The sequence below is a fragment of the Manacus candei genome, unplaced genomic scaffold (genome assembly GCF_025592945.1).
Source record: "Manacus candei isolate 608988 ecotype Guabito, Panama unplaced genomic scaffold, ASM2559294v1 h1tg000028l, whole genome shotgun sequence".
NCBI lineage: Eukaryota > Metazoa > Chordata > Aves > Passeriformes > Pipridae > Manacus > Manacus candei.
Window position 1 is genome coordinate 36,041,445 of NW_026138076.1, and position 17,129 is coordinate 36,058,573.

The window sequence follows — 17,129 nt, forward strand, 5'->3', positions numbered from 1 at the left end:
TCACTGATGGCCAAAACACCACTCCTAATTGCCTGATGATCACTAATTGATAACTATTTGTCACAACTATAAATCTGAGAATGAATTTGTCCTAAAGGCTTTTTAGCTGTGTTGGATTTTTTTCTGGCAGTAATGTATATGGGTGATAGTACACACTAATAGGCTTAGTTACCATTTTAAATTGAAGGATATACCACCAATACCAGGAAAACAGCAAACTACCAAAAGAACAAATGTACTGTAAGACAGAGTAGAAAAGCAGGTTGTGACAAAATACTGTGCTCGATACAGAGACAAAAATTCAAATACTGAAATATCGAAATATCAGTTTGAATTTTGTCAGAGATTCCTATAGCAACTGCTACAAAAAGCAAGAAAGTTATCATTTTCAGTTTTTCCTAAAAATTAGTACTGAGCCAAGAGAGAAGTGTCAGGGACATTTTTTCTTCCCTCTCCTCTTGAAAGCCAAGTCAGAATCTGAGCATTAATGCAAAAATTACTTCAGAGTTAAACTTCCTTTGTGCATTTAGGGAAACAATGATGTTGCCATCCTGCGTTTTCTTTCTGGTAACACAGTAAGATCTTAGTGCAGATTCCCAAGTAACTGTGTACTTTAAGGGATGTTTAAAGAACACACCTGTGAAAATGTTTAAACTATTTTAAAAGTATGGATAGTGGGATTCATTCTGCTATAGCATGATACCTAAACTTAAGTTTTGATGCATGTTCTACTTCCTGTGATTATGAAGAATGTTGCAGATGGTTCACTTATCTTCGTTTGACTTAAAATTACTCAGCTGACTGCTTCATTATCATAGCTTTAACTTCAAAGTCTTAAATGGGTCCAAGACTGAAATGAACATCAGTGTACATATATTTACACTAAAGAATCTGTGCACGTCTGCATAAGTATTCGGTCCCAGTATATCAGCTTCACTCCCTGCATTTTCACAAGAGGCACAAAATGTTTTAGATAAAATACCATTAAATGCTAAAACTGGCAAACATGAGCCCCCAAGAGGTAAAAGCAAATGAGATGTACCCATAGCGACCACTTCCAAGGCACTGTGACAGAATTTAAAATAGTCACATCATCAATAAAGCCATTTAAACCGGAGGGAAGACTGATCATCCCAAGATTTAGCAGAAGAGCTCTGTTACAAAATAACATTACCAATGAATGATAAAAACCCCAAACAAACCAAAAGGGCCTTTCCAGTCAAGGCAGCTAACAAGAGCCAAGGGATTTCTTCTTGACCACATGGTCAGAGAAGATATAGACTCAAGCAGAAATAAGGGACTGGATCCCCACTGTCCCACAAGAGCTGAGAAAATCACGTTACGTACAATAAAGATTTAAAATTATGTGGTTAATGGGCAGCAAATTAACACTCTTTTCTTAGACTGATAGTTCCTCCAGCCCTGTTGCAAAAAGCACACATGCCCTAACTATCTTTTGTATTTTAGATGCATTCCCTTTTTCATCCAAAGCTCAATCATGCAATCCTATTTGTGTATGATTAAAATAGTGGCTGACCAAAATTAAAATCTCTTCCTTCAACTTCCTACATTAACCCCGGGGAAACCACCTAACTCCTTTCCTGAGGTATAAAAATGCTAACTAAAAATGATGCTGTTACAAAGTGAGGCTATGCAGGCTTAATTGAGGTGGGGGTTTTATTGCTTGATTTTCTGGATCCCTGTCATAGCTCTCCAGAGAGGGAGCAATATAATAAAAAGGGTAAGCTGATATGGCCCTTTAGAATAAGTCTCCTTAATTACTTTATGCATCCCTTCCATGGGATCGCCTCAGGGGAGCACACCCTGTTGTCAAACAGCAGGTTCTGTAATATAGGTATTAAACAGTGATTCCAAAGTGCACCAACTTGCGTGTGCCGGGCAGAGCCCAGCTGATCATTTATCAGCTCAGCACAGGGGTGATAAGGTTATTTATCACCCTGTGGCACAGCAAACTTAGTTGTAGCTGATTCTAAAACATGTTCCTATTTATGTTATTGAGTGTTGGAGCCATGTTAAGGCTGGGGCATGAGCTACAAATCCGAAGCTATGAATGTCCTTCTGAGCTAATGATACTTCTGACCTGGTGCCAGGTGTGGCCCTGTTTAATATCTTATATCCCTTCAAAATGGGGAAGAGCTTTCCTGGGGTGCTGGGATATTATTGTTGTCACAAACTGAAACATACAGCACGACATCTTTGGTGCTCTCTTCTTGGGGAGGATTTGGTGACAAGCAAATATTCTACCTTTGTCATTGTGACAAAGACTCAGTGTTCTACCCATTGCGCTAAAATAAACCAGCCAAGTTGGCACAGTTGGGTTTCAGATTCCAGGGGACAGTGAGTCTCACTTGGGAGAAACTGTTTTTTATTTCACGGACTGAGTGACACAGACAGTATCAGCTGGAGACACATTGATTCTGTTTAGTTTTTCTGGTGTTTGTGAATTGGACTGTAAACTCTGCTTGCTTCAGAAGCCAGTCATTCTACAGCTTGGGGGATTGTGTAGCTTTCTAAGTCTCATTAGGTACCAAAGTCCCAAGCTTGCCATTGTGATATGAGGAATTTTTAGCTGCTGCATTTGAACTAAAAGAATCTCTGAGAAATCCAGGAACACCTGAATCAGTTATGAACAATTAACACCATCACATTAATTAAGGGTCAAAGGGGGGAGGTATCTACAATATGTAGCTTTAGAAGGGGTATTACAGGCTAAGGATAATTTAATAACAGTTTACATGCTGCTTTATACAATTTGAACAGACGCCACAAACTCAACAAATAATTTACAAAAGCCAACCTGCCAAATAAAAACGCCACTGTCCTTCAGGAGGGTAACTGCTGGCCAGTTAAGACTCTCACACGTACTTTTCCCCAGTGTGACTCTGTGCTAAAGGCCAGGAAGTAAAACTCGTAACTTTCCTTCTCAGTGTAATAACCGAGTAGATGACTGGTGGCTGGAATACACTTGCACTGCCCATTCCTGTCCGTGACCCTGCAAGACTAAGGCAGCCCTGATGGGAGGAGTGGATTCTGCACTGTGCTGCTGGGCAGCTGGCTGCAATCACCAACTTCCTTGACTTTGCACTAAATGTATTTTAAAGGAAAGTAAAAAAAGGTCTACCCTCTTCATGATGGATCCTTGTGAGACTGAACACAGCATCTCTATTTTTTTTTTCTCTTTGAGACTGAGAAAGTATTCCATGGGTGATTCTTTCTGGCTTTGGGAGAAAGGCAACTTAGAATTACAGCTTAAGATGACTTGGTCAAGATTGGTGCTTGCATGATGGCAGAAAAATCTATGCCCACTGCTCCTGCAAGCTATAAATAACATTTTCACTTTCCAGTGAACTAAGAAGGTAGAGCTGTGACTAAGCAATGAAAGAACCCTTCCTTAATTCTTGCAAACAGACATTTTGTGCCCCAGTATGTATGGCAGGTAACATTTTTGCAGCTTTCATAATTTGCTTCCTCACACCATAGTTCAGAATCAAATGTTCATACACTCCTTGCTCCTAAAAATACTTTCCTTTTTCCATATCTTATATACTTAGAAGCACAAATTTAGTTGAGGAACAGGGAAAATTTTTCTTATAAGGATAAATAGAGAAAAGTAGCTTGCTAAAAAAGGTGAGCTAAAAAATTGCCAAGGACTCACCAAAATCCATAAGGATATTTTTTTTTTCTTATCTTGTAATAGCTTGTTGGTTTGCAAGTACATTCATCTTTCTTCCTTTATGTCACTACACATTACTGAAAATAAATGGTTTTTTTCCTATATTCAGAGTTATTATGAGCTAATTAAAATTTGCCCCATTAGGAATCTCTGATCTGTTCCTGTATTGGATTGATCCTGTAATAGAGCAGGCACCCAAACAGTGTGGCATCTCATGTTATACCTATCACAGCCTTTGAACCTGCAACTTTGAAAAGAAGGGCTGATGTAGGAGTACAAAGAATCTGCGTCAGTCAGGTAAGATTACTGGTCCAAGGGATTTTGTTTTTTTTTAAGATGCATTGACTCTTTCTGACACACCTTGATGCTGTTTGCTTTTGCATGATGTCGAGGAAATTCTTCCCAGTAAATAATAAATACTTAGTGAGCCTCCCATAGATTAGCTACTTCAGCATGTGGATGCTTGAACATTCAAAAATGGAACAGGAAAGAAGGGGCTAAGTTTCCCCCTAACAAAATCATGCATTTCAAAAGACAGCTTGGGTCACCAAAACTGGCAAACACAGAGCCTGTAACTTTCCTGACAATTCTTCTGGAGGCTCTCAACCCTTTTACCCCTGAAAGAGTCTCCCAAATTGCGCAGATTAATGTGAGAAATCCCGCAGCTGAGTTGCTCTGTGCGTGCAAACCCCGGAGGACTGCTGCCTGCTGCCGACGTTGATGGATGTCCCCGAGCAGCGCCGGGTTCAAGTGCTGTGGTTCCCGGCGCACAGACCGTGCGCTGCTCCGCTCTCAGATGCCGTACCAGGAGCTAATGTGGCGACAAGGCGCGCCAATCCCTAAGGCTCAGTGTCTGGTAGTTAGACTCATTACAATTAGTCAACTTGATATATTGTTTACAATTTACACCAAACAAGCTTGGGGCTAATTATGACTTAGCTAGTTTGTCTCTTTGATGTCAAGATCCTCTGCAGGAGGCCCAGCTACTGAACAGCAACTACGTTTAGTCTCAAGCCCAGGTACAGGGAATCAACACGGCCTTCAAATTCAACTGTAGCTATGTAAAGCCCTCAGACATTAAGAATTACATTAGCACATCTGATAAACTTGCTGCAAATAGATTTATTTCTACATCCTCTTAAAACAGCTGTCCAGGAAAACAGCGATTAAGATTCACAGCTGTGAATTTCAGCCATTCCTTAGTGTGTTCAATCACAGGAAGAATCACACAAAATGCAATGAGAGACTTACAAATATTCCTTCATTGCACTGAAATTTATGGTTGCTTTTCTGGTTTAAGTTGTATTGTTGTGAAAGCTATAGTATAAAAGATAGATGTCTTGACCCATTCACATAGAATTCTAGGTTTACTTTACCACTGTGTTGCTAAAATAATATTGTATAAATGAAAGCTACATGATCAGACATGCCAATGTATTTAATCTACAGTTTCAAATTACAGAAATGAATTAGTAAAGTTTTTAAGGAAGTAACTAGATCTAGCCAGAAGTGAAATAAGAAAGTGAAGGGTTTCCAACAGAACACAGTACTCCTTCCATCGATGAGAAGAGCGAGTCACAAAAATCCCCTTTGCCGTGGACACCACTGTCAGATCACTGACCTTGACTCACTCTCACCTTTGGCACTGGGTGCATAACTCACACTAGAACCAATTACCCCATCCACATGCCCACAGTGGAAAGAAACGCTATGGTAAGAAACGTCTCATATCACATAAGCTCTCTTAACAACTCCTACAACAAATTTGTAAACTTTATATCTTGGTAATAGCTTGGGGATTTTTACCCTAATTTTTTTCAGCTTAACATAGGAAAAAAAGTGTCATACTCCTTTTAACTTGGTAGCTGTAACAAAGAAGCTGCAGCTAGGTTTCAACCAACAACTGTGGTGGTGAATCATGAGACAAAATAGCATTCCCTTTGTTCTTGTGTACTTGGATGAAGTCTGCCCTGCCTCTCACAGAAGCCAAAATGTATGTCTATCCCTGCAGTAAGGCGTTGTGCTGGAGTGTAAATTTATCCACTAATTTATGGTTTACAGTTCTAACTGCACTGGGATTATAGACAACTTTTAAAAACTATAACCAGAATTCTTATTTTCACAATACCTAACCTTGCAGAATCAGTTCTGAACAAATCTAGAGAAGATCTCAGCTCTGGCCTAAAAGGTGAGAACCTCTGGGTGACAAGTGTCACCAGTGTGGGGGATGGAGAGACTGAATTCAGTGGAAAAAGTCACATATCTCTCCTTGAAAAGTTAAGTAAAAAGTAACAGTAATAACTGGGGATTTCCCAGTAAACTCTACCCTGTTACTGAACAGTAATTTTATCAATTAATACCTAAGCATTTGAAAAAATTGAAAGACAGGTGCAAACAAGTGTTAGAAAAAAACTACAAGTAGTCTGAATTTTACAGTATGTTCCCAGCCACTTTGTTTTTTTTTTATCTTTATCTGTATTTTTCTGTAATTGCAGCAAAATTTGTTTGACTACTGAGGCTAAATGAGGTTAATGGATGGCATAAAACTTGTGATCATGAAACCATTAAAATAAGAGTGGGTGATCAGACAAGATGATGCCTACAAATGCCACTTTCCTTGTCTGCCTGCAAAAAACCACTTGTGAGTAGCACTGATGGGGGAGAATCACAGGTGGAGTCTCTGTAAAAAATACCATGCCTGAACAAAATCAACCCACTTTTGCAGACCTTGTTTTCAAAAGGTACTTCAGCTGTGGATTTATCCCTTCAAGTGTTAAAAGAAGAGATATGCCCCAAACTTGCAATCTGAAATTGGATGCAAACTTCTCCCACCATTTTAGACAGCCAGTCAGCTTATCCAGATATGGGCATTAATTGCGACTTTCAGACCCACAGTTTGCATTAATCTGTCTCTGCTACACAGAGACACCTGCAAATTGTCCTAACCAGCTTCCTCGCAGGACTTCAGCGCAAAAAGAAAAAGGAGCTTTGTACTGGATCCCTTTGGGGAATTGTACAGTGAATCAAACTCTTCACATCGACCTAACTGAAGCCCTCCTGAATCCTCACATGCATATCTGAGAGGATAACTGGAGTCACAGCAGTTATATCCAATATGAAAAGAACTGTAATGGAAAATTTACTAGCTACAGATGGGATTTTCTGTTCCTTTTGAAGCTGAGGGACCATTGTGTGGCAGCTATGGCTACTGTTATCTGCTATGTTTATTCCTCTTGAAAATCTCTGACCTCTGCATTCCCTGTGTCATAAAAAGAACAAAGCAGTGAATATTGATTAATAAAACTCTTTGACTCTACTAGCAAAGCCATTGCAAGCACTGGGTATTTGTTTGAGTTGAAGAGTATGTCCTCCAAGACTCAACACCTCTAGCTTCCACTCTTTTGACCCACAGGAACCTGCTTCTCTCTCTCTCTCAAGTGAATAAATTCACCTAGTCAGGTGGCAACAAAATTGTTTCTGTTCCTCCCACGATAGAAGGATAAAGATAAGGGAATGTTATAATGCCTTTATAACATGAAAACCAGTGGTCAATCTGAACCACCTGCAGGACAGTGATAAATGTCTGCTTGAAGTGCAGAGATCAAGTGCTGGGAGAGCAAGGTCAGATGCTTTACATGACATCTAATGTGACTGTCATTTCTCAGGCTCGGTAGCCGATGGAAATGTGGCGACAGGATGAACCAATCACTAAGGTACCATGTCTGGCATTTAAATAGAGTGCAGCAATTCCAGCAGTGCCAAATGATTAGAGATCTAATTGCCATTGTCTAATGAATTCCTCTGCGGTGTGGTGTGCATGTTCAAAAAAGTATTAAGCTAAGTCCAGCAAGGTACTCTCACTAAAAATGAATTTTTAAAAGATTAAATTCTAGTTTTCTACTCCTAAATAGTCTCATGAATTAATAAAAGGTTTCATACAGGCATATCTATAAATAATGGATGACCATTTGGCTGTTTTATTGGGAATTACCTTTCTATATGTTCCAACATTTGGCTCTAGGGAAATACCACTCTCCGTATTAAATGCCCTTCCAAGATCATGAGAATTATAAAATTCAATTTTTTGGTTTAAAAATCATTATCAACTTCTTTTCTTTGAAAAGTATATCACCTTATGATTGTTTCAATGTACTAGTGACAGATACAAGATATAAAGTATCTATTAACGGAGTGGAAAATGTGATTTATTGGGAGGCTGAAGACCTCCCTATATTCAAGTTAAGGTGATTTGGTTACATCCTCTGCACATCTCTGGTGGAACAGAAATTTCATGACAGATTGCTCTTCAGCTGATTTAACTCATCCTGTGGTGTCATATAACAAGTGTAACTTGGGTAAACTTGTCCACAAAATTAGATGCCCCTTTTTAAAATGGGATAGTAGCAAACCAGTCACACAGTTCCCAAAGACTGTCATGAACTTTCTGCTCCTGCTGATGTCTAAACACAGAGGGAATTTTTATTTTCATTTTCTAGGAAGCTATGTTCTCTTTCAAAGAATTGTGTACAAAGTCAGGCAGTCCAATGGGCTGTGTAATACCAAGGAATCCTGCAAGCTACAGAGGTGTGATTCCCATCTGCTCATGTAACATAAACCTTTCCACTTAGATTCAGTTTTTGACACTGGCCTGCGCCACCTCCCCTTACAAAAAAAAATGCTTTTCTCTAGAATCCTGATTTTGACTTGTTCCTATTCCTGAAAACTGAAAAAATCATGGGAATAACTACAAGCCTCATAAACTGAACATCCACTACAGAGGGGTTTTATCTGCCACTGAAGTCCACTTTCTTCGTAAATGGTGAGGTCTTCTAATGCCTCTCCACGCCACTTTCTGATCTCCTCCCAAAGGTCAGATCAAAGTGAAGAAATGTAGGCAGATAAAGTTGAATGCAAAGGGGTCTGAGCTTTTTTCAGGTCCTGTGATTGACAGCTAAGGCCTTGCACAGTGACAGTGTCACTTGAGAGACCCTACACTTTTTTTCCCAGGTTTTCTGCAGTCTCTGGTGTCACAGGGGGACAGCCCCCTGTGGTAATGCCAGGCTCCTCACTGTCAGGGGGCTAAGACCTGGACTAATTCATTGCGGTGCAGTTTAATTAAACTGCACCGGAGTTGTTTCCCTGGTAAAATAAGTGTGGGAAGAGAATGTGTGTCAAAAGAGACATGCCTCTTACTGTGTGTGCTTTATTGTTACACCACAGCTAATATATTGTGGGAATTCCCATGGAGTCAATGATAAACTATATTATCAAGCTCCATAAAATAGGCATTCTACTAGTGAGGGTTACTGTAGCCCACAATTCCATTAATCCTCCTAATTTATTATATTATAGCTGTATGTGAGGTCTCATAAATTTATTATGCCCCTTTCATCTTGATAAAAATGCTTGTTTCTCCTCTCAAATAAAAACACTTATTATTTGTTGTGTCTGTCTCTAAAAAATAAATGTATCAGCCACTTGCAAGAAAATATGATTATTGGCTGAGCAATGTAAACTGCACTTGACATGTCTTCTGCCATAAAATTAAAGAATTTTATTAAATCTTGCTTTCTGAGTACAAAAACCAGTATATGAAGGCCCATTGAATTTTTATTTGCTTTTGGTTTAGAGCATTACGTTCTCTTTTATATATATATCTTTACAAGGTTTTGTAATTTAAAGCCACAGAACCTGCATCTGCCAGCTTTGCCTTTTATGAAGAAGGCAATTTCTGAGACTCAGCATTACATACCCCTTGGAAATTGATATGGGTGGCAAATAAAATCATTCCCTCTTTTAGGACATTTCACGAGTAAAACATTTGCTAGGTTATGTCACAGTAATCTACACTGAAACACTTGATATATGCTAATATACTATGCTAATGTACTATGTTAGGTAAGTCTATACGATGAAAATAGCTCCCTTGGAGCTTGTATCCCAGAAAAGGGGTCAAAGTGGCCTTTGTCCTTCCCTGGGACTCAACGGGTGAGATAGAAAGCTTGCTTCAGCCATGGTCTACAGAGAGGAAGTCCTCTGTTATGTTCAAAGCAAAATATGAAGATGATCTTGATTTAGTGGAGTTTCATGATAAGCAATGTCAGGTTTGACTGGGGAATACAGGAAAGACTGTGCTGATTCAGTCCAAGGGCCCCTCCAGGCCAATGTCTCTGACGGTGGCCAGAAGAAGGTGCCAGACTGAGAAAAGGGCAGAGTAAATGACACTTTCCCAGCTACTATCTCAGACTGCTTTCAGCTTAGATTTCCTGAGTGATGTGATTTGTCTTATTTGCTAATCCTCCAGGGATGTGTTTTTTGAACATTTCTTTGTTCTCCTCTTGAACCCATGTAAACTCCTTTAAATCCACATCTTTTGCCAAGGCATTCCAGGCAGCTTCTTCATCTTGGGGTGAAGAAACCACCTCCTTGCATTTATTTTAACCCTGATTCTTCCATGATCTGAGTGCCCTAGGTTTTATATTAGATGAAACAACAAACAGCACGTTCCTATCCATTCTTTCCATATTGCTCCTTGTTTTGTTGATCTCTGCTATCCTCCCACTGCATCCCCTCTGTTACAAGCTGAAGAGTCCAAGCCTGCTCAGTCATTTCCTTTCACAGCAGCCACTCCTTACACACCTACGTTTTAAGAACAGGATTTCCTCACCCTCCTGTATCTTTCTTCCTTTTTTGGATTCTACTCCTAGTTATCAAAGTAAATTACAAGCTTTGTTACATCATGACCACCTACTAATCCAGCACTCCTTGTAAATCGAGTGCAAGAAAAGTTCTTAGGTCAGCTTTATCAAATGGGTAATCCCTCTTCTTACTCCTTACAACAAATAAGGCTACCAGGTTGGTCGATATTTGTGCAGTCATTACTGTGGTGGTGTTTTTTCCCTGCATACTCGATGCGTTGCACTGTCTTTGTTCTAAGACGTGCTTCTGGCATCAAAGACTTTTGTCAATAACTTGCTGAAAGAATCTCTCCATGTGACCCCAATCAGACCTTAGATTTACACTCAAATACTTTAGAGAAACAATTAATAAGCCCCTTACTGCCTGCTAAAAGCTAAGAAACTGCAGAAATGGGGGCCCCAGTGTCGTATAAGATGTACTCAAAGCTAGAAGGTCTTTGTGAGGAGCTTGCAGGATCTCAGCATTAACCTGGCTCAGACTCAGATTACTCCAACAGGTCCTAGGCTTTCTACCACAGTAGTCAGGAATAAACTAAAGCTGAAGTCACCTGAAGCACAGGGAGCCTATACTCTTAACCAGTGCTCTTTACACTGGAAATACCTACCACCCAAGGTACAGCCCAGGGCATTCACTATCAGGAAACATAGTACCAAAATGTGGTTCCAAATCCCAATTCAAAGATTTGGACATAGAGAAATTATACTGAAATCCTACTGAATAGGAGACTTCCAATACTTGGGATAGGACAGTCTAAATGAGTCAACTAAATGCAGATCTTCCCTAGGCCACATTACAATGAATGTCAAAACTAGCACATCCTGTGGATATGTAAATTGTGAAAAGTTGCTAGTGTTAAAAATTACTTTTAAACATAAACAAAAAGGCTGAAGGAAAAATTTGGAAGTGTTGTGATATGATCTTAAAGGAGGAATTGGAGCAAGGATAAGGCTAAGAAATGCTCTAGGGAGAACCTCTATGGTGAAAGAGGACTCAGTGTTATCTCAAAAACCACCCAAGTTTCTCTTTCAACACAGTTTCTGGTTCCAAGCTAGAAAAAGTCTATTATTACAAAAAAACACGAAACTGTTGGAAGTGTCCGATTTAGTGTAATTAACCACAATTCAAGAAATGAACATGAAGCAAATGGTTTCCTTGAGAAACTGGGAAGACAAAGAGTATTGTTTTCATAAAGGCATGAAAAATAAGGTATTTCCTAAGCATGCCTTTGCCGAGATCCTTGGGGAAGAAAATGGTAGAGTGCAGCATCACAAGCTTGAGTAATTAGTGACAACAGAAACTGTGCTAAGAGAACAGCACCCAGTGTCCATGCAGGTGCTTACCCAGCTGTGGTGGGTAGGAGGTGAAAAAGGCTCCTGTTGTCCAAGACAGTTGATATGCTTCCTCACCAAGGGGGAAAAAAAATCTTTTCCCTCAAGCTGTTCAGAATAGCCTGATGAGAGTTGCTTTCTGTAAATCTTTATGAAAGCCCTCAATGTGGAATGTGCGAGTCTGAGACAGGACTCTCTCATTTCCATGCTGATCTGCACTAGAGTGCATGATCTGCACTAGAGTGCTGATCTGCACTAGAGTGGACAACACAACTAAAACTAACCACAATGGCATTTTCTTGAAAGTGACAGAAATACGAATAAGAGGAAAGAACTTTCAGCTATTAAACCAAGAACACATTATTAGTTCAACATTTAAACTCTTCAGCCACATTTCTGTTCCTACTTCCGGAACCAGAGTGAGACCTAACTTCCACAGCTGCAATAGGCACCACAAAAGAGAGAAACAGTTGTGGAAACCTGAAGTAGATCATAGGTTGGCTGTGCCATGAAATGTGATACTCTTTGTCTGTCTATCCACTCTTATTAAAATTTCAACAAACACTGTAAAGCTAAATTAGAGTGAGATCTTAAGCACAGAGCTGGTATGTCTTGGAATACTGCTTTGTAGAGAAACTCACTGTTCAAATGGGAACATTTCACACACTCTTCCCCACCTTGACCCTTTCCTTTGTGTCAAAAGATGGTCTTTGTTCTTCAAAGATCACAAGTGATGATGTTATTGTGCCAAGTTGTTTTCTCAGTTAAGGACATCCTCCTCCAGTGTCAGGTATGGATTTCCACAGGCCAGCAGATTGTTCCCTACCTAAAGATGCCTGTTTTTTCAAATGCACGTATCCACATCCTGCTTGTAATTACAAAAAAAAAAGAAAAAAATCACTCTGAGCTGCTAATGAGATAGTTTCTCATTCTGAATTGCAGAAATTGCTCCTTTAACACTGAACAGTGTTCAAAAGCTGTTCCTTACACTGCAATCTTAAATTTGCAGTCCTATTTTCAGTATTTCACTTAGTCATATTTAGCAGCCAGATGGTGAAAACAATAGAAGTCTTTAAACCTCTGTACCAGTGGTATCCTCAAACATGAGCAATTTTGTTCTATACCATATTAAAGTGATCCACTTCATATAGGGAAACTGATCCCTCAGAATTACTAACACAAAAAGTGTGCTTCAAAATCAGTTTAGTGCAACAATCGTTACATACAGCCACAGTTTATGACTATCACCTTAACAGACTCTTAAGCAGTACGTATTTGCCATTTAGTTGGAGGACATGCCACTGTTTTCACAGAGAATACTTACTGCCTGTCTTTCTTTTTCTTTTCCTTTTTAAACTACATGAAACTTAATTTGATATTTTGACTTGCCAAAACCCAGTACTTGAAACAGATTGAACCTGAATATGACATTTTATCCCTTTTAGCAGTATGCTAATAAAATTGAATAACGTTTGCTGATTTTAATGGACATTGCCTGATTTGGGTGTGATTTGCGTTGCTCAAATGTTTTGAGATACCTGTGTGACTACTGCCATCACTGTATAGTGGCAGAGGAAATGGTCTTCACACAAATTGAGGCTTTGCATTTTTCTGCCTTAGTATATGAATGTAGAAAATCCTGTAGAAAATACTTGGCTTAATTTGAAAACTGAGCTGCACCGGCTGGAGGAGCATATACACACTAGTCTGCCTTGGCTAACTTCTGCCACTGACAGAGTAAGTAACGCTCCATTAGTCACAGAAAGAGGAGATATGCTCAGGAGAGAGCTTAGTGTGCACATAACCCAGTGCAAAGATAGGAATCAGATTCACACCAACAATATTTTGGTACCAACTGCCATTAATTGCAATAGAGGTGAGGCACTGAGGTAGTACATGGGTGTGGGTAGCAATACTTCTGTATTACAATAAGATTAATGAATATGCAAAGACGGTAGCAAAACCACTGTGGGACAGTTTTCTAGAGGTCTAACTTAAAAGGATAGGCTAGAGGGAGACTAGGACCACGTGGAGACTGAAGCTTTGTTTTCTCAGGAAGCAAGAAACAAAATTCAGTAGGATTTATCATGTACAGCTAGAAAACCATAGTTAATGATTTTCATATAGGTCAGCAAGAGAGCACAACCTCCCTCCCCCCCCCCATTTTTCACCAGTGTTTAACTCAGCTCACTGAAACCTGTACATTATTTTACTTATCAGAACAGGTCCTATTATTAGTTAAATAACTTCAGAAAATACATGGCATTCCATTTTGTAAGCCCCCCTAACTCTGTAGGCTCATAGGACCCAAACTGAAATTAGGGGGGGAAAAAAAAGATTAATAAGATGTTCAGGGAATTAATCCATTCTTATCAGTAGGATGATTTGCTATAGTTGACTAAAATTGGAATTAACCTGCCATACGAGACAATTTTCCTTAAACTGAAGTGGACAAGTATGAATCCATCACACAGTCTGTGCATCCTATCTTGTTGACATATTCAGAAGATAAAACAGCTGCACATCTTGTCCAAGAACAGAAATGCACAACAAACTAATGAAGCTACCTCCAGCCCAGACAGCAATCTAAATCTCAAAGCTCACCTCATATACAAATGTTGGAAGAACTGATTTGAATCATGACCAGAAGGTTGACAGTGGAAGACACTGGGAGAAAAGTGAATGCTAACAAAGAGAACATTTCAGAGAAACAAGCAAGGTTTCTTGTCCTGGAAAGTAAAACTTCTGAGTCTTTCATTTGGCTAAGATCAGATGTAGCATGAAGGGGAGAGAAGGGATTAGTGCAGGTTAATGGTACAACTTTTATATTGCTTTCTATTTGAAGTCCAGAAATTTAGTTGCGAAAAAAGATCAGAGGTTTACCTGACTTAGCAAGGAAATAGAGATTCAGGACAGAGAGGTGTGCGGGCAGGGAAAGGGTCCAAATGTGAGTTACTCTGACAAAGTTGAGAAACAGTGGGTTCATATAAGGTTCTTCCATGTTGATTGGCAGCAGTCCTGAATTGACAGCATGTAGTGAGGCTTGAATTTAAATAGACTTCAATGACAGCAATTGGAAGAGGTTGTTCAATCTTAAAACAAAACAAAAATAAAGCCATTACTCTCTTTTATCTGCAGGAAAGTTCAGGGGAAAAAAAAGGCATGAGAAAGTTATATAAAGTTGGTCAAGGTGAGGATGAAATAGAAACGCAGAACACAGTTTCACAACCTGAGGGGAGACTTTGTTGGGCTTTGGTATTTTGCACTACTGCTGTAGCTTGCAAGTACTATTGTCATAGCTTAAACCTAGTGAACAGGTGAAGAAAATTTTGCCCCTGCCTTCCATTACTGTGGTGTGTTGACCTCGGATGGCTGACAGATACCCACCCAGCCACTCTCTAACTCCCCCTCCTCAACAGGACAGGGGGCAAAAATAAGATGGAAAATTTCATAGGTTGAGTTAAAGACGGTGAGAACTCTTGCCAGTTACCATCATGGGCAAATCAGAAGTGACTTGGGGAAAATTAATTCGATTTACTGCCAGTTAAAATAGACTTGGATGGTAAGAAACAAAGATGAAATTCGAACACCACCTTCTCTTCTCTTCATTTTCCCCAGCTCAACTTCAGATCTTCATTCCTGACACCCCTACCTCCCCAGCTCTCCTCCCTGAACAGCAGAGGTGGAAGGATTTGGGCAATTGTAGGCGGTTGATGGCGACGCTTCACTTCTGCTCCTTCCTCCGTTCACTTTTCCCCTGTTCCAGCGTGGGTTCTCCATGGGCCACAGTCCTGCAGGATGAATCTGCTCCACCATGAGCCCTCCATGGGCTGCAGGGGGATCTCTGCTCCAGTGACTGCAGCACTGCCTCCTGCTCTATCTTTCATCATAATGCTTTCAGGGCTTCTTCTTGCACTGTTTTTCCTCACTTTGCCCTTTCTTAAATATATTTTCCCTGCAGTAGGCCCATAGGAGCTGGCTGGCAATACCTGTCTCCAGCATGGGTCAGCCTCTGGCCTCACCCCGCCGAGGCCACCCCTGCAGCCACCCACTGCCAGTGCCTGGGCACCTGTTATGCCAAATACTGTTATGCCCAATACTGTTACTCATGAATTTTCACTGTTAAGGCCATAATTATAACTTAAAAGTAAACCAAACCAAAAAAAAAAGAAAACCCACCAGAACCAGCAACACCAAAACAACACAAAAATACCCCAAACAACATTTAAAGAGGACATATGGCAAGGGACAGAAATCCATATATATATGTGATATGTAACAAACAATTAAAAATTGTCATATGCCAAAGGATGAAAATTCATACATGTGTGGTCTCCCTCCAGCACCTCCTGCTTTTCCCACGTGTGACTGCCTACATTCCAAATTCCTCCTAATAACCTTAAAAGGGATATGTTAACACATTTGCCATTGATAACTGACCGAGGCAAAGCAACTAAAAATTATACTGCAGGTGACAACCCTGCCTCTTGGCATTCAAGGATACCTCTCCCAAAGGCTTTTTAAAGGTTCCTGGTGAACCACAGTCTCAGTGTGGGAAAGAAGGACTCCCTGCTAATGATCTCCGTGCTTGCCCTCAGGCAGGATCCATTCCCATACTAGCTGCAAGCACAGCCTGCTCTGCAGTAACCCCAAATTCGAACATGCCTAACACAACCCAAGTCCCACCAGACATAAATTTTACTTTCACATCTCCAGCCTGCCGCCGGGGCTGGTAGGAGCCTTGTGTCTACACTGAGGATGTGCTTCCAGGGGGTGGTGACAGCTCTCAGAAGAAAGCAGTGACTGAAAGGGGAACATGTCAGGGGCCCTGTCTGACATGGACCTTAGCAGCATGGGAGAGGTTGCAGGGACGGCGGAGGGAGTCAGCGCAGCCTGGCAGGGGATGGGGCAGTCGGCATTAATTCTCACCCTTAGACAGAGCCTTCTACCAGCAGCTCAAAAAGGAAAACCAGAATCAAAAAGAAAAGTTTGCTTTTAAATCATAAGGGAAGTTTCAAGGTGTTAAAAAAAAAAATTGTCCACCATAAATAATGTAAATTACAATAAAGAAACATTTAAAATGGACTAAAGGTAATACATATTTCTGATCGAAACAAAAATTGTTTACCTCAAACTGCTCACGCACGAACTAGTATTTTTTGGTGTCGAGTTCACCTTCTGCCTTGACTGTTTATGTATTTTATTGATTTGTTTGAAAGTCTGGTTGGGGACTGTTAGGAATTTGGAGTAAAGCAGTGTGTTGTAGAGACCAGAAAGACGGTGTGTATGAAATAACCGAGTGCGCCTTTTAAAACCCCAGGAGCTGTCTAAGAAATAACATGAACATTTTCAAAGATAAGTTTTCCATTTCCATAACTAAGAAATGCAAATTAAAATCAGAGAGTGCA